The sequence below is a fragment of the Phasianus colchicus genome, chromosome 4 (genome assembly GCF_987193195.1).
Source record: "Phasianus colchicus chromosome 4, bPhaCol1.hap1.1, whole genome shotgun sequence".
Classification (NCBI taxonomy): Eukaryota; Metazoa; Chordata; class Aves; order Galliformes; family Phasianidae; genus Phasianus; species Phasianus colchicus.
This window is the reverse complement of record NC_143439.1, coordinates 31,869,068-31,885,438: the sequence shown is the minus strand read 5'-3', so window position 1 is coordinate 31,885,438 and position 16,371 is coordinate 31,869,068. Positions and strand designations below refer to the sequence as shown.

The 16,371-nt window shown below is 40.7% G+C and overlaps 1 long non-coding RNA gene across 1 annotated transcript in view; it reads left to right on the top strand.

The window, feature by feature from the left end:
• Positions 1 to 620: 620 nt before the first annotated feature.
• The window catches only part of LOC149918161 (uncharacterized), a 51,769-nt gene continuing 36,018 nt past the window's right edge, over positions 621 to 16,371 (top strand). Inside the window, exon 1 of the long non-coding RNA XR_016466025.1 lies at positions 621 to 741. This is a non-coding gene — a long non-coding RNA (uncharacterized LOC149918161). The remainder of the gene's footprint in view (positions 742 to 16,371) is intronic.

The window sequence follows — 16,371 nt, the reverse complement described above, 5'->3', positions numbered from 1 at the left end:
TGTTGTGCTGCTCTGCAGGCTTGAGAACTGGGACTGAGCGTTGTGCTCTTAGGGCTTGGGTCTAGCCTTGCTCGGCTGGTTTGGGGGTTAAGAAATAGAGGCTTCAAAAAGGCTCCTTTAACAGCTTGTAACATTAATTAACGTGTTCTGGGGGCTCAGAACCTAGCCTGTTTGGCAGACGTTGGTGCTCAAACCTCAGGCTGAGTTGTGTTTTTCCATCTTTATGCTGGGCTCATTGGTACTGAAAATGAAGGTTGAGTGTTGTGTTTTCGGGACTCGGAAGGTTCATTTGTCCAGTTTTGGGGCCCGATGTGAGCTAACTTGAGGTGGAAAGAAGAGCAAAGCCTCCCATTAATGGCTTCAGGGCGCCGTTAACGTGGCTGGAAGAGGAGCCTGTGACCTCAAAATGGCTTCGGTGCTGGTACGCAACGCACCCGTTATCCCGGCAGCACGTCGGCGCAGCTGAGGGCTCTGCGATCTGGGCGGATTTGCAGCGCCACCTGGCGGCCGCTGCAAGAACTACAGCGACGCCGATGCCTCGTGGCATCTAGAAGCCTCGGAGGGATCCGCGAACCTGTCCGTAGGGCTGGGCGAGAGGGCGGCTTAACAGTGCTGGCCGAACAGCGATCTGCGTGACGAGGACCTGGTTTGGTCCGTCCTGATAGAACGCGTTAGCTGGTTTTGTTTGTTTCAAATCTGAGAATGTTCTCGAGTGTTTGCTTCTTGTAGCCTTGCCTGAAGGTCAGTTCCATAACTAAAACTCAGTTTTTTCTCCAGGTATCCAGGAGCTCCCAGCTGTGTTCAGTCACTGCTGGGTGGTTTCTGGGGTAGGCATGGTAAAACTGCTGTGGGTGCGTGACCTCCCATTAGAAGGGCTGCATTGAACTCTGTTCCTCTTTGCTGGGGGGTCGGTAGCTTTATTGAAAAAGTGCCAACGTGCCAAATCTTCAGCTGTTCTATGGTAGCAGGTAGGGCTTCTGCTTACAGGGAAGGGGAGGGGGCTTTCTGATAGGTGTGTTTTGTCACCTGTTGTGTGACTGATGACTTGCAAACTTAACGTTTCCTCTTAATGAGGGCGTTAAGACCAGAGTTATTCTCTGTGCTTAACAATGCAGGAGGGAAGCTTTATTGGTGACTTTGAACTTGGTTTAAATAGCAGTTGTCTCCACCATTTTCTGTTAACTAGAGAGAGCGTGTTGAATTGCCCGTTGCTGGCTGTGAGGTGCCCATAGGTGTTAATAAGCAGTGAAGTGGACTTCTTTTGTGGAAAAGGGTTTTCATTAGTTGGATTCCCAGGTCAACCCCCTCCCTGGCTTTTTAACCTCCCTGGTTCTTTAACCCTGGCTGGACTTACTCATTCAGCTGTATTGCCAGTGTGACCTGTTTAGTTTGCTCCCTGCTGGCAAGGTTTAACTGGAAAGTGCTGTGCTGTGCCTTGTAAGTGTATCCTGAGAAATGCAGTATGAGTTTATTCTGTTTTGTTACTGGACAGCTGTACTGTGAATAGTTTTTCAGGAAAGCTGGTGACTCCTGTGGTTCAGGAAGCATCATGATTATTGTAGGTGGATTTTATGTAATTATTCTTCCAAGGGTAAGGAGAGATTAATTTTCCAGGGCTAAGTAGCCTCTTATAACAGAACTATCCCAAATAGATGTCTTCTCTTTATGAGAAAGTGTTCAAGTCAGTCTGACCTTAGAAAAGGGGATGTTTGATTGTGAGTGCTTGGAAGAGTCTTGAAGCAGCTCCACTTCCTTTAAAGGAGTTTTTGGTCTTGGATGTTTAGTGTGCGTTTATGGGGTTTTGCACTCCCTTTAGAGCTAGATATTAAGTGTAATATAGATAAATAATCTGGTTATAGCAGTCAGTGTTGTTGAAGTCTTTCTGTTAAACCATCTGTCCTTGTTAGAACTGTACCTGCAGGCAGTAGCAATCCATTTAGTAGTTTGCTTCTCGTAAGAGAATTCAGGGGAACAACGTTAATTCTAATATACAACCTCGTAATCATCAAAGGCAGAGGTGCTGTAAGTGAGAGGTTGTTCATGATGATAGTGAGGGGAATGAGTGTCTGTATGGAATAGGTTCAGGGGAGTCCTGGTGCTCCTGATGCACTGCTGTTCTGTCATCACTTGACCTCATCCTGATTTACAGGAATGTTTTTGGACGACTTGAAAGACACTGCCAGACAGATACCTGCAGTGTCAAATTCCTATGCCAGTGGTTGTTTTGCTGTAGTACAAAGTTTTTCAGACTGTTCAGCTAACAGTTAATCTGAAATAAAAATGCATTTAATGTTTCTACAGAAAACTTGCTTGGGAGTACCTCTGACAGGAGTGTAATCAACTTGCCACCTTGTCTGGTAGCTTAATAGGTTTTTCCTTTTATTTGAAGTACTCGGGTGACAATGAGGTACTGTTTATGCTCTACTTAAAAAGTACTTAGGAAGAAAAATGGTGCAGTGTCATCTCTCTCCTTTCAATCTCCTTTCTCTCACTTATGTTTTAGCAGTAAGGCTAACATCAGTCTAATGACTGTATAGCGCCTTTTCCTGCTTATTTGCATGCGTCTCAGATATTTTCTTGATGTCTCATTAATGATTTAAGTGACATGAATTTCAGAGCAAGGGCAAAAGTTTTGTTAGTTAGTCATCAGGTGATTCCCAGGGAAGGGCAAACAGCTGCTCTCTGCCTAAATTAGCCAAAAATGACAGCCGTTCTAGAAGGAAAGGAACTATCGAAGGAAGTGAGACAAAAGGCTAATTGGAGACAGTTTCTCAATGGTTTAGGGAACTTGTGCTTGAGCTATCTTCAACTTCATTGTGCTGAGCATCTCTTTTTGTTGACTCTTTTGTGTGCTTGGAGACGCTTCGGTGTCTTCTAGTTAACTCGGTGAGTTGTACTAGCTAGAGACCTTCTTGCTGCCCTGAAACTAGTTGTTAAATCCGTTTAGCACAGTGTTTGCAGCAGTGTACAATTTTAGAACAAAGCCTTAACCCTAGCAAGGATGCAGCTGCCCGTGGGGGCTGTGTCAGCTGAGAGCACTGCCTACAGCTAATTTCCCTCCCCCTCTTCCCAGCTGGGAAGAGGAATCCTGCTTTGCCATGTAGTGTTCTCTTTGACAGTTACTGCAGTGTAGAGCATTTAGGAAGACAGTGTTACTTGGGGTTGTGCTGTTTGATATGCAGACAAAATCCAAGCCTGTTTTCCCCTTTGGGTTCTTACTTTACTGCTCAGTTGCCGTTAGCACTTTGACCAGCAGATGTCTGTGCTGAGTATTAAGAAAGTAACGTAGCCACAGGAAAACTGTCTGGAAATGGGAGGAGAATTAAGTGGCAGAGAGAAGAAATGCATTCTGTTGGAAAGGGTTTTCTCCCAGGCCTTGGTCACTCTAAATGCACCACAGACATGGAAAGGGGTCCCTGCACTGTAGGTTGCATAGTGTTAGGCTCTCTGGCCTTTTTGAGAGCCCTCACAATGTAGCTAATGTTGCAGGGAGGTCTTCACGACCCTCTACATGGACTGCAGTAGGTGCTAGTGGCTATGAGCTGTCTTTCTAGTCAAAAGTATGCTGTGAAAGTGCTGTGCAGGGTTGCTCATCTGTCTGTTATGTACTGTAAACACAAGCCTGTGAATAGGAGCTTTGTGATTACAGGTTACTCCAGTGCCTGTTTGGATAATGGATGGGAGCCTGATATTTAGTGTAGGACTTGGGTGTCAAAATGTCATGTCATGCTGTCAGTTTCAGCAAGTAGAAAAAAAATTCTTTGTCTCACGCAGCTTGGCAGCTGTTTTCCTGTGCAATCCATTTCAAGTACAAAAGAATGTACTGTAAGGCAGCAGCACAGGATTGAGACATCTAATCAGTACAGGCAGGCACTTAGTCATGGTAGAACAGTTCCTTCTTGTTTTCCCCTGGAAGATGGACCAAGTTCTTATTAATGCTTTGCATAAGGCTTTTACAGGTTTTTTAATGTAGTTTTATTGCATTGGGTACCTGGTATGAGGTAGAGACTGGAGTCCTGTACTGGGAATTTGGGGCTGTTAACTTCTGAGCTGCCTTCTGTTGTTTTGGAGCTCAGGTAGAGGCCTTCCATCACTGCTTGGAATTCCCAGCTCCACTGGTCAGGGCCTTACAGATCAACAAGAATGTAGTTCTATTAAGTTTTTCCCAGTTTTGTATTAAATTATTTTACAGTTTGCCTAAAATTCCTTGATTAGGGATATCAAGCTATGAGATGAACAGCTTTGAGTACTTGGGTGGTTTTAAACGTCTTGCATATTCATTTCAAGGGTCTGGGGAGCTTATGGTTTTAATGGAAGCATAGAATAGTTCATTGAGAGCTGAAGTATGCTTCTGTTGTACAAGATTTCTCCTTACGCTCGAACAGTGTTACTTGTGTTGCTGTTAACTCATGATGTGCTCATGGGCACTGAGAGTTTAAAGCGGCAGGCTGTGCTCAGCAGGGTGGTGGAAAGCTCATCGAAGACCCAGGTAGTAGCTCCTGCATTCTGATCTGTGCTTATGGATGTTCTGTGGCCTGAGTGTCTTCTGTGCATCCTCTGCATCCTTAATATTGCTTCAGCTTTATTTAAAGGTCCTGTAAAGGCCTGGGGAGTTTAAGTCTCGCTGCTTCCCTGGCTCATGTTTATGGTGAGACCTGCATCCCTTTGGAGCAAGTGCTTGGCCAGAGCAGCTTTGCACTGCATACCCACAAGTGAGATGCCAGTAACTAGCAAGCACCTAAAGAAGTGATAATGTGCATTTGTTTTACTGCATGTTTAAGGCATTGGCACTCCCTGTCCACGTGAACTCTGTGATGGATTAGCCCTGATGGCAGAGTCAGAGAAGCCCAAGAATGTCTGAACTGTAGAACCAGGTGTAGCTGTTATATAGATGTTCAAGTCTTCATCACATACCTAAGCTGTGAGTTCTACTTGCTTGCATGTTGTAGTAATTATGTGTAAAAGTATTTACTTTCTTTGCACTGCATGACAGAGCGATCTCTTTTGCTCACTTTTCCTCTGGTTCTGCGTTTACCTTATGTTAGATCCTGTGTTAGGGATTTGCAGGTTATGGACAGTCTATATCAAATAGTTTTATCCTTTTCCATGTGTCTGAGATATGCTCCCGAGAACTGAACGTGAAAGAGGTGCTGGAATTGTACCTGGAAAAGCCTGTGTTTCTCAGCGTAGAGTGCAGCAGGTAATAAAACTTCACGCTTGTATACATCAAAGGTCCAAAACGTTTCAATGTGTCAATGTGTGAGTTTGTAATGTATATTTAACCTTGACTTAAAGTAACTCTTCTTGTATTTGCCTCAGAATCTCAAACAGAATTGCACTGATACTGTGATGTGATTGCAGTGGTACCTGATGGTAGCTTATGGGCTTCTAACAATAAGTACAGCAGTTGCATTTTAAAGCAAAATGTGAAACAGCCTTTTCTTGAAAAGTCCCCTAATGAGAACTATTTTTGTATGCGGTGGAAATATGATGGTGTTGGAAATGCATGCCATTTTCCAGTGTTTACTGAAGATAATTAAAGCAAACTATTTCTGTTCTTTAACAACTTCTGGCCTTAAACCTGCTTGGAACAGGTGTTAATTGGGTCTCTAAGTATGCCTAAGATCAAGGAGCACCCTGTGGGGTTTTGTATTACTGAAGTAATTTTTTTAAAGAATTAAAAAAAAAAAGTGCCCAGCTTGAATTTCAATTGATGTCCATGTGGCTACAGTCTTTATAGAGCTTCTGGTATAATTTTTCAGACATCTAGCATTATTTTCCATCTGCTTACTGCTTCCCTTTGTTGGACACTATGTTCAGTCTTGATGGTGCTTAGTATGCTCAAAGGAGTATGGATTCTTTTGAAGGCTTCACGTAACTTCCAGTGTAACTGAGGTGGAACAGCAAGTGGCATGAAACTATGTATGATGCCCTGTGGTTTTTTATCAATAATGTTTGTTTTGTGTGATGCTTAGGTGGTAGGCACTGAAGACAGCTCTACTGAACCTTGAGCGCTGTCTTAAATTAATTGACTTTGGGTAAGTTTTACAGGTAGCTTTCTTTTTGACCTTTCATGAAGCAAATTTTGCTTATCTCAAACTGTATCTGTGCTATGCTGTGGAAGTCAAGCTGAAAAATATACCTCATGCAGGCATCTGTATTGCTCACCTGTTTATTTATACGAGCAGATTAAACTGAGACTTACTGTTTACAGTGACTACTCCAAGGTTTCATTTATGAAACTGGAATTGGACACCCAAAGCTTTTATTTCTTATAGATGAATGTCTTGTTCTTAAATATCTCTGTATTGGCTAGAAGCCTGTGCTTATGCCATCTGCAGGCTTTAGACAGCTAAGATATTTTTCATACCAAAAGTAACACTTGCTGTTTTCACAGCACAAAGCCGAGATTTTACAGGGTCTATGATGCAGCCTTGAATGTGGCCATTATGTTCTTTACACTTTTTTTAAAAAAAAAAGTCTTTGCAGTTGGCACGTAGTACCTTTTTTTCTCACATGCAGGCTCTTCTTTATTCAAAGTGATTGTTATAATACTGGGCTCTTATGGCCAGTGGGGCTTAATTATCTCATACTTCTTCTAATGTAGAAGGTCAGTTTTAATCAGGTAATTGCTCCCATATCATACAGAAGTACTACTGCTAACACTTTTGTACTGTTATGAATAAACACTTCTGATACAGGTTATTCCAGGAGTTGTTCTTAGAAAAACTTCCTCTGACTGCTGGTTTCCTTTTTTGTAATTTCTTTCCTACTTCAGCTGTTTCAGAAACCTATAAATGTTGGACTGGTTTTGTTATAATTCTGTTAGTAGAATATGGATGGGAACTTGGAACGAGCTCCACATGGCTGTCACATTTCTACAACTGGTAGTTCAGGTTACAGTGATTATTCTTCTGGGCCACTATTTCTGTTGAATTTGCTGTGTATCTTCACAACTCGATCCCTTGTCATAATGGTTTCCTTTTTTTTTGTACTGTAGATAGCTGAATACAACAGAAACTAAAATCCAAGGCAGCTATTGTTGATAATTTGGAAGCAATCAAAACTGTGAAAAACAGTTCATTCTTTCAAATTTGTTGCGGAAATTATGTCTTGTGTGCAGCCGGTAATGTAATATGATGTAAAAGCAGGTAGAATGTGCTGGAAGGGAGTGCTTCCTCTGGAATGTAAACCATGTCATGAGGCTACGATTGACTATTGTGCAGTTAACCTGATCTTGAAGGTCGCTGATTGAAAACTCAGTAGACTTCATGATACAGCAATCGCTATAGTCTCAAATGTTGAGTTGAAATTGTCAAAAATTGAATAAACTTGAGTGCTGGTTAAGATGAACACCAGTTTCCTTCTCAACATCTTACAATTCTATCCATCTTGGAGGAAGAAAGTCCTTCCCATTAGAGTAGTCTGCATGCAGTCTTTGTCTGGTTACTCCACGTGAAGTTACTTTGAAATGTGTACTTTGTCAGACCTTCCAATTCCAAAACTGTTTGGAACTCCTGAAGCCTTACAGCATTCTGAGGACAAGCAAAAACAACATTTAACATGCATCTTTCTGAATCTACTGTGGGATTCCACTGCTTGTGAAAACAGGGTTGACTTGTGGAGTCTCATTTCTTTCCTCAGAGTTCGAGTGTTTGCTGAAGGCACGAACCTTCAGCTGATGTTCCTCAGTGTCTTTAAAAATGCTAACAGTAGATAACTAAATCATAGCAGGTTCACCTCCTGTAAGTGAAATGTAGTAAAACTCAGGTCAGCCCTACTAAGTCACTATGCTGTCTGAGCAGTTGGAGGGCATCAGGTTGAAAGGCAATAAGGTGCCTGTCTCTTAAGGTGATTTTTGCCCTCCTTAGAGAGGCAAGATTAGCCTGCAGTGTGTGATATTGGTCAAGGGAAAAGTCTAAAGAAGCTCAGAGTACATAGAAGGGTGGGTGTGGAGTCAATTTCACAGTATTGGTTTTGCTACTAACTCTATCTAATGAGTGGAAATACAGTGAGCAGGCTTCGAGGTTCATGCACTCTCCCCAGTGGCCAGCCTTCTTACTGTGTAGTATAGCTTATTTTTTTGTGAAGAATCTTTGACCACAATACAGAGGGGGAAACAGATATGGTCGTCTTGTTAGAGAGTCTGCAGATGCTTTGATTGGCTGCTTGTGTGGGTAACCTCACAGGCCTATTTGTTGACAGGCTTCTGAGCTCCTGGCAGTGAAGTGTCCCTTCAGCTACAGTTTCTCTTTTGTAAGAGGCTGTGAATAGGCACTTGTAGCTACAGTATCTACAAAAGCTCTAGAAAATCAGAACCGAAGCAGCTAAAAAACAGGTGTTATTAGATATCCATACATTTTGAAAATGTTTCGCTCTTTCCTACTGCTTACTAAGCATTTGGAAGGCCTGATTTTGAATTGTATTGGTTTATTCTGCATGCTTATGAAGGACTTGTGCTTCTCAAGCATTAGAAGTAGAGCTTCCAGAATGAAATAGCCTGAGTGTCTGATGTAGATTTAAATTTAATACTTCTGACTAATTCTAGTTAGAAAAATGTTTGGCTTTGTGAATCTCGGTATCTTAGTCCTAATGGAAATTTATTCAGAAACATATTCATTTGCAGCCTGTGCTGCTGCTCAACACACTTGATGTAGCAGGAATAACACTATCTATAGGATGATGTACGAGGGAAACCTGCGCACCAGATTGCCAGACCTGCAATGTGCCAATTGAATGGATGACAGTTACTGCTTCCAGGTCATGGGCTGTGGCTCCTGGAAGTGACTTTCCAGTTGTTTAAAAAAAAAAAAAACTCCAGCTGATGTCTCTCTCTAAGCATCTACTTACTTTAGTACCTGATCAAAATTTTGAAGCCTGTAATTATGGCTACACAGTCTTCCTCGTAGTAGGACAGTAGCTACTGTGTTGGCTTACAGCTGGTGCTAGTAAAGATGAGGCATGTTCCTCAACCTTCTGGTGTCTGGTGAGTGATGTCTGATAGGAGTGTTGTAGAGTTCATCTGTGCCCATATCCTTGAATTTGCCATTTGGTGTTGCCATATCACATCAAGGCCATAAATGAAAGGCTGAAGGCATGAACCGAAGTGATCCAAGCATGGGTTCTTGTTTATTATGCTTGTATTCATTAGAAAAGATGAAATGACAGGGAATAGGCTGCCTGTTTGTATTTGGTATTTGCAGAACTGGTTGTTGTGATAGGAGCATGTGCACATCAATATCAGTAAGTAATGAACATAGAGGTTGAAAGTAAGTAACAGATTTTAAAAAAAAAATAAATTGACCTCTTCCTATGTCTGAAAACTTCCAAGTCCTTCTGCTTTAAAATTATTTTAAAGAGTTGCATCTAGAGGTGATCACTTATCTTTTAATTAAGCCTTGAGTTGTTCATTCTGTACCATTGTTTAAGCAGCCATTATGTGGTGCTCAAGTTAATATACAGCTTTCAAAAAGTGTAGCAAAAGGGTCCAAGCTATGTGAAGTAAATTGGGTGTGGTAGCTAGGAAAAACCATAAGCTTTCTTCCAGAAGGGGAATAGGAAGTGCAGGTGAGTTAGCACCAGAGAGCTTCTAGATTAGAATAGGAGCAAGCAGTGCTGGCTCCTGCTTGTTTGTGTACTAGATGTGTTTGGAGGCAGAAGGAGTGGGCTCCAAAACTGGGCTTAGTGAGATCTGTAAAGAGTTTGAGCTTTGATGGTTTTGATTACTGTTCATTGCCCTGCTGTAGGGACCAGCGAATAGGTATGTATGTAACTCAGGGTCTTGAGAGATCACAGCCTCAGTATGCTTTCAGTGTGCTCTGACTCTGCACTTATCTAATAATAAAATACTGTAACCTTAAACCAGTAGTAATAAAACATTCCTTTATCTTCTGCTTTATAAATTTCTTAAAGTAAGGGTTATATCTAGTACGCACACAACTGAGTATGTCTCCTGTCCTCTACCTTCATGAAGTATCAATGGTTCTGGTGCTGCATGTGCAGAACATCAGTACTTGTGATAGCTGAGAAATCCTTCTAGATGATATCATCTAATATTTCATTTAGCCACTTGGAGTAAATAAGAGGTTTTAAGCTTTGTTTGTGGCCGGTACTCAGGTTTTGTTTGTGCGATTATAGCACAGTTGAAGAACTGCATTTGGAAGTGCACTTACTGAGGAAAGCAAATGGACTTTGGCCTCAGAGAACAAATTTGCTGTTAATAAATGATTTCAAGAGCATCACGAAACTACTCACTTTCAGTCTTTAAAGCAGTTGTCCTGCCAGACTACAAGCATTCCTACAAGAGTCTGTGGGGTGGCTGAGCAGTGTCTTTTGCTCTACTTAGAACTGGTTATTAATTTAAAGTTATTCTACACAGTGCTAGAGAAGTTACTTTATTGTGGGGGATGGTTAGATCTGTTATAGAGAACTTGTGTATGAATTTCTTTTTTAGGCTTCTGAGGGATCTAAGGGCTCTAAGGGATCTGATTATTTTTTTTTCTGCAAAGCTTTGTTTTACGACTGGAAGCCATTCCAACTTAGCCTGTATGGTACTCTGCCCTTACCAAACCTTTGGAAGTTGATATCTTTTTTTATCTGTCATTTGACAGACTTGAGTAACTTTTGCTGGTGTTACTGAAAGGCCATTAGGAATAAATACGTAGAAATAGGGTTCTTTTGCTTCACTTTGCACTGTTGGGGCTGTTGCATTGGACTTGGACTTGCAGTGCTTTCTCTAATTCAGCTGCAGTGTGAAAACCCTTCCTGTGTCACATGTGCTTCTGTTTGGGTTGTCAGCCCTAGAAGTGTGAGGGGAAGAATACTGTTTTCTATATAGATACAAAGCAGTAAGGCACTTATCCCCTTGGTTTCTAGAATGTATAGCACTGAAGAAATGGTGAGAGATGGTTTTAAAAAAAAAAAAAATTCTAATTCTGTTCTGCTAGTGATTGAACTTCCCAGTCTGTTCAGTGTGCTGAAACTCCACAATGGCTTTATGGCTTTTCTGTGTCTGGTCTTCTAAATATATTAAATGTTATTCATGTGTAGTAGATATCAAATCAGTTTTGGTTCTTCTTATGTGAGGACTTCAAGGAGTTGATAGCTAACATATGCAAAGTAGATACTATTGGCCAATCAACCCAGGCCAGCTCCTTGTGGGTGTAGAAGTCTTATTTGTAGGATTTTGATAGCTGCTATAAAAATGAATGAAATTCTAAGAGTTGACATTTAGTAAAGAGTAGGTGCATCTACACAGTATTTTAGTGCAGAAAAGCTGTTAAACTTTAATCTGTGTCTTTTCTTGGTAGCTTCACCTAGATGACAAGTACTAAGTTTGAATAACAGTGCCATTCATGTTTTTTGCTTGCATCTAGCTTATTTCTAGAAATAAAATGTGCAGTGAATTGGTGGCTTATGTTGGAGTTAACTCTGCCAGATTCTAGGGATATGATGTTCTAAAAGCCAAGTTTATTACAGATTCTCGGCTTCCCTGCTGTTTAAGTTTTCCTCATGAAGGTAGAGAGGCACAGTAGCACATTGCTTTTTGAGACAGCAAATAAAAACTAAAGGTGCAGGATGTCAAAGTATCTGGTCAATTAAAGCTTATCTTCCTTGTAGAAGAACTGAATACCATTGGTAAAAAAGCTTTAGTATGATTGGTGTCTGAAAGGTCTTAATATTCACTATGCTAATAGAAAGCATAAATAACAGTGTAAATATCAGGGTGTTGTTCATTAGAAAGTCTTTCACCAGAGCAAACTGCAAGCAGGTATTAACAGAAAAGATGCTTGCAGCCAGCTATCAGTCTGTCACACAGTTTTATAATAGCACTTGGAAAGTGAGTTTCTGTTTTTGGAAAATATATTGAAGCTTGCTCTACCTGTAAGTATGCTGAGCAGAGCAGTTGAAACTGAAGGGTGCTTAATCCTAACAGTTTGTTCAGCTTGCTTAGCTGCTCTAGGGATGATATTTGCCTCAGTAGAAGGTTCAGACAATTAATACCCTAGAAAGAAAAAAGTTCTACCTCAGGCTGCTCTGGGGAAACCAAATAAAGATAGCTGTGCTACATCTAAGAAGGAGAGAGCAGTAAAGGTTAATTTCAATTTCTAGCAACGCTTGTCTTGTTTGCTCCATTTGAGTTATGTTTGAAATCATAGCGAGTGTGATTTTTTGTAATATCAAATATATAAAATCAGTGTTGAAATTAGAAGTCTGTGAAATAAATGCTGTTTATTTTGTGAATTTTTACACAACAGATTAGACTTAATTCATACTAAACAGTAGCCTAGGATGACTTGTAACTAACTTCAATCTAGGGAGACCACAGGCACTAACCTTTGCTGGGAACTTTTTCTTGATGTATAATACAAAAACTCTGCAGAAAAGAATCTGAGCAATGGATAACAACAATAAAATGCATTGAGGCAGAATCAAGTAAGCCAAGATTGGTGTTGATTGTTCTACAGTTGTTTTTGTATTTTGTATTTAGTTGAAACACAATTTTTTTGACATCTAGTGAATAGCCCATGTGTCCTACCTGAGGAAAATATCTCAACATATGTGAGTTTTTAGTTCATACTACATCAAGTAAAGTATAGGGAGAAAGTTACATTTATTTTTTCTAAAGTAAATGAAAGGTAAAGGATAATTTAAGTGTTTTTTGGCTTGTAGTATGGTTAGGGCCACATGGCCATTTAATGTGTGAGGAAAGAAGCCATGCTGTGGTCATGTTCGATGTTGAACAAAGGTACAAGCTTTCAGAAAAGGTGGGGCTTAAAAGGTGCTTGCCAATTCCCTTAATATTGTACAAAAAGCTAAAACTTGAGCTCCACGTTACAAGCATGATGGGGAAGCAAGCTTATGGGGATGGCAGTGTTTTTCTTGCCAGCTGCTGCTGCTTCCTGGAGTACTTGTTTGTGCTGTTCTTTATTGGTATTATAACTAAGGCTTAATTATGAAACAGCAAGGAGCATAAATCTTTGGGCTCATGTTCACTCAATTTGTTGAAGCTATTCACGGAATTGAATGCTTTTACAGGACTGTATTCACAGCTTATATTGTTCTCCCAGTGCTGTTATTAGCTGATTCTGGAGGTGGTGGTACATGTTTTGTTGTTTTTTCCTCTTTAAAAGAATGGTGTGAAAGCTGCCCAGGTTCTCCAGTGACCATCTCAGGCTCCTGTTTTGTTAGATAGCTAGCACAGAAGTTAAAATGATATGACAACATAGCTCTGCCTAAATCAGAGCTTTGCAGGTGCCTTTCCTTAGCATGTTATGCTAAGGTATTTGGGCATAAAGAAGTACCAGAATGCTAATGGATGAGTGTTTTTCCCAGGTTGTTCTGTTTGTTTTTTTTAAAAAGCAAGAACATAATTTGTCTTGCTTCATTATTTAGGCGGTGCTTTGAAAAAGTGGAGTGCTGAATGTATCCAGGGTGTCATCATTGTCCTTTTTTTCGTGATCTTCACCTTTGTTAATGGACCTTAGCACCATCTTCTGTGAGAAATGAAGAACTACTTCAGTATAGTAGTTAATTTAATCATGGCGTGGTGATTAAATCTTTAATTCAATGTGAGCAAAGAGCTCCTTCTGTAGAGAAGTCCTTGTAGGAAATAGATGCAAGTAACTGGTCTATTTTACAGACGTCTCATTTTAGTTAATCCTTCCTTTAGCAGCTGGGCTGGAATGACACACACACACAGACCCTTGTTTAATTTATATGATAATTCTTCCAGAATTTCTGGGAAGATAATCATAACCATTGCTTCTCAAAATAGAAAGGTGCCTTCAATTTTGCATTGAAAACCTTGCTGTCCAGAATTAGCATCCATCTATGGCTGTACAGCATTTACACTTGTCAGACACGTTTGTCATAGAGTTAGCATGAACTAACAAGACATTGTTATTTCTGTCTTCTGAAATGTCCTGATCTTTCTTTGTAATGCTTTTGAAGTATTTCTTTTCATGGTTTTCCTTCTTTAATCCATGTAATTAGATTTTGTCAGAGGTATTTTTCTTGTGCTTTTTGCTTGGCTCTGTGATCTTGCACGTTTCAGACAAAGGACCAAAACACGGAAAGCTGAGATGTTAGTTAAATTGCATCCACTGGAAAGGTACACATCACTGTCAGTTTCACTGAGAGAGATTTTGTTCCATTTACTGCCTAATGACGGAGAAGTTCCCTGCCTGAGCTGTCTTTGCAGATAGAGGAAAATGCCTGGACTGGGCTTCTTGCTGTGGTCTGTGACCAACCTCACAGAAATCAAACTCCAGTGGTTTAGAACACTTGCAAACATATAGAGGAAGGTAGCCCTGTGTGTTTTTCATCTTTTACCAGGGACAGTACTTGTGCATGGCAAAGTAAATTTGTGATTAATAGAATACAAGTGGTTATATAGCAAAGCATGCTGAATTAATTAGGTTAATAAATCTATAGCTGTATTAGTAGCATCTATATATAGAGATTTCTGTGTTTCAGATATAGAGGGATCCACTTTTTTTGTGTTTGTTATTGTAACATTGTTGTTTTAATGAAGTTGAGATTGTTTACGTGAGCTGATGAACCTCCAAACATATTCACTGGGATGTTACTACCACCCCAAATAGCACTGTTCACCTCTTCCTTTAACTTTTAACTTGCATCGCAGCTTCTGTTTTGAGTTAATCAGCCTTTTAACTTCCCTGACTACAGGCTGAGTATTAAAAAAAAAAAGCCTAGAAATTGTTATAAAGCTACTGATACAGTACATCACGTTCCAAACTGTTGCCTGGAGTCTCATTTAAAGAACTCAGAGCAGCTTTGAAAGAAACCTGGTGGAGACACTGCAGAGTAATGAAATCACCTGCACTGTTCTTTGCATTTCAATAGAGACTGATTGTTTTTATGGGTGAAGGATTAGGTGATAACAGAATTTGGACAGCAGTGTTCCTAACTATCTAGTTCCTATCTGGAGCAGTTTCACACTGAGTGGGAAAACTTTCAATGGCAAAATGACTTTAGAACTTTTTAAATATTTCATGCAAGATAACTTAGGAGTTAAAGTTAAGTAACATTCACAGAGGTATCTCTCCAGTGCATTAGGAAGCAATCTTTGTTCTTAATATCAGTAATACTTGCTTTTGTAACAGCAGGAATTCGCTTTCTCTTTGTGTTTGCTCGATGTGCCTATTTTGGCAGCATTCCATATCTCTGTACCTGTTTATAATGGGGCTTTACTGGGGCAAAGTAGAAATTTTACCCATCTGTTTTTCCAGCTCTTCTGTTCTGCAGAATCCTTTTGAGGCTGAGATGGAATCTGCTTTGCACCCATTTCACATAGTGATTTTTTTTTCTGGTTTCTTGGTGTTTTTTAATCAAATTCAGCAGCGTAGGTCATAAAAGGGCTCATTGGGAGGGTCCTGCTGAAACTAATGGTAGCTTGACACTTCCTTCCTCCCCAGTGATGATAGTTGTGTTGTGTGATACCTTCTTAAATCAGGTCAAGAGTTCTTATGTACAGCCAGGCACTGAGTGTCCCCTCTTTCCTTACTTTGTTAGACATGAGACTTTCAGCCTCTCCCGAAATGCCCCTCACTAGCAAGTATTACCCCACAGGTTGCTACCTACTGTACTGTAACCTCTGTGAAAGGCAGACCCTGCTGGCTGAACCTTCAGATATCCCATGCTGCTGGCAAGGGGGTGTGTTGGTTTTGATGCAAGTGCAAATATTGAGCAGCAGGGAAGGGTGAAGGCTGAGATTAGGGTTATGGCCTGATGGAGGTGGAACTTGCAAGACATCCAGGAGTAGACTGCAGGCCTGTTCAGTCAGGCATAATGCCTTCTGATTAGCTGTGATAAGCTGTAAGGGCTGCTAATTGTGTGAAAGAGAGTCTGAGGGTAGGATTGAGAGTTTATGACAGCAGAAGCCCAGGTTCTTTGCTTATTTTCAGATCTTAGAGGGATGATTCACACCCAGTTGACTGGGTCTAAGCTGGACTTGATGCAAGTACTGGTAATTGGAAAGCAGTTGGAGTTAAAGTTTGGGGAGGATTTGGAGCTTACCTCTGGGAAGAGATGGGAGTACCATTATTTGTTGGACTGCCTTACAGTTATTGAAAGAAAATGAGTGCTGGTGCTGGATGAAGTAATTATTAGTGCTAGTTTTAACGCAGACCTATGGGTTAGTAAACTCAGGTTAGACTTGGCTGTAGCAGCTGTGTTCAGGGATGCTAGGTCTAGGGAACTGTATTCATCACTGTTTCCATGACACCAGGGAAAGAAAAGACAATCTGGTGACAAAACTGTGTCATACAGGATAAAGTTTTCCTTCAAAGACACAGATTGCTGGGCTGTTGTTAAGGTTGCTGTGAGGTTTTCCAATAGCAGTTGAGA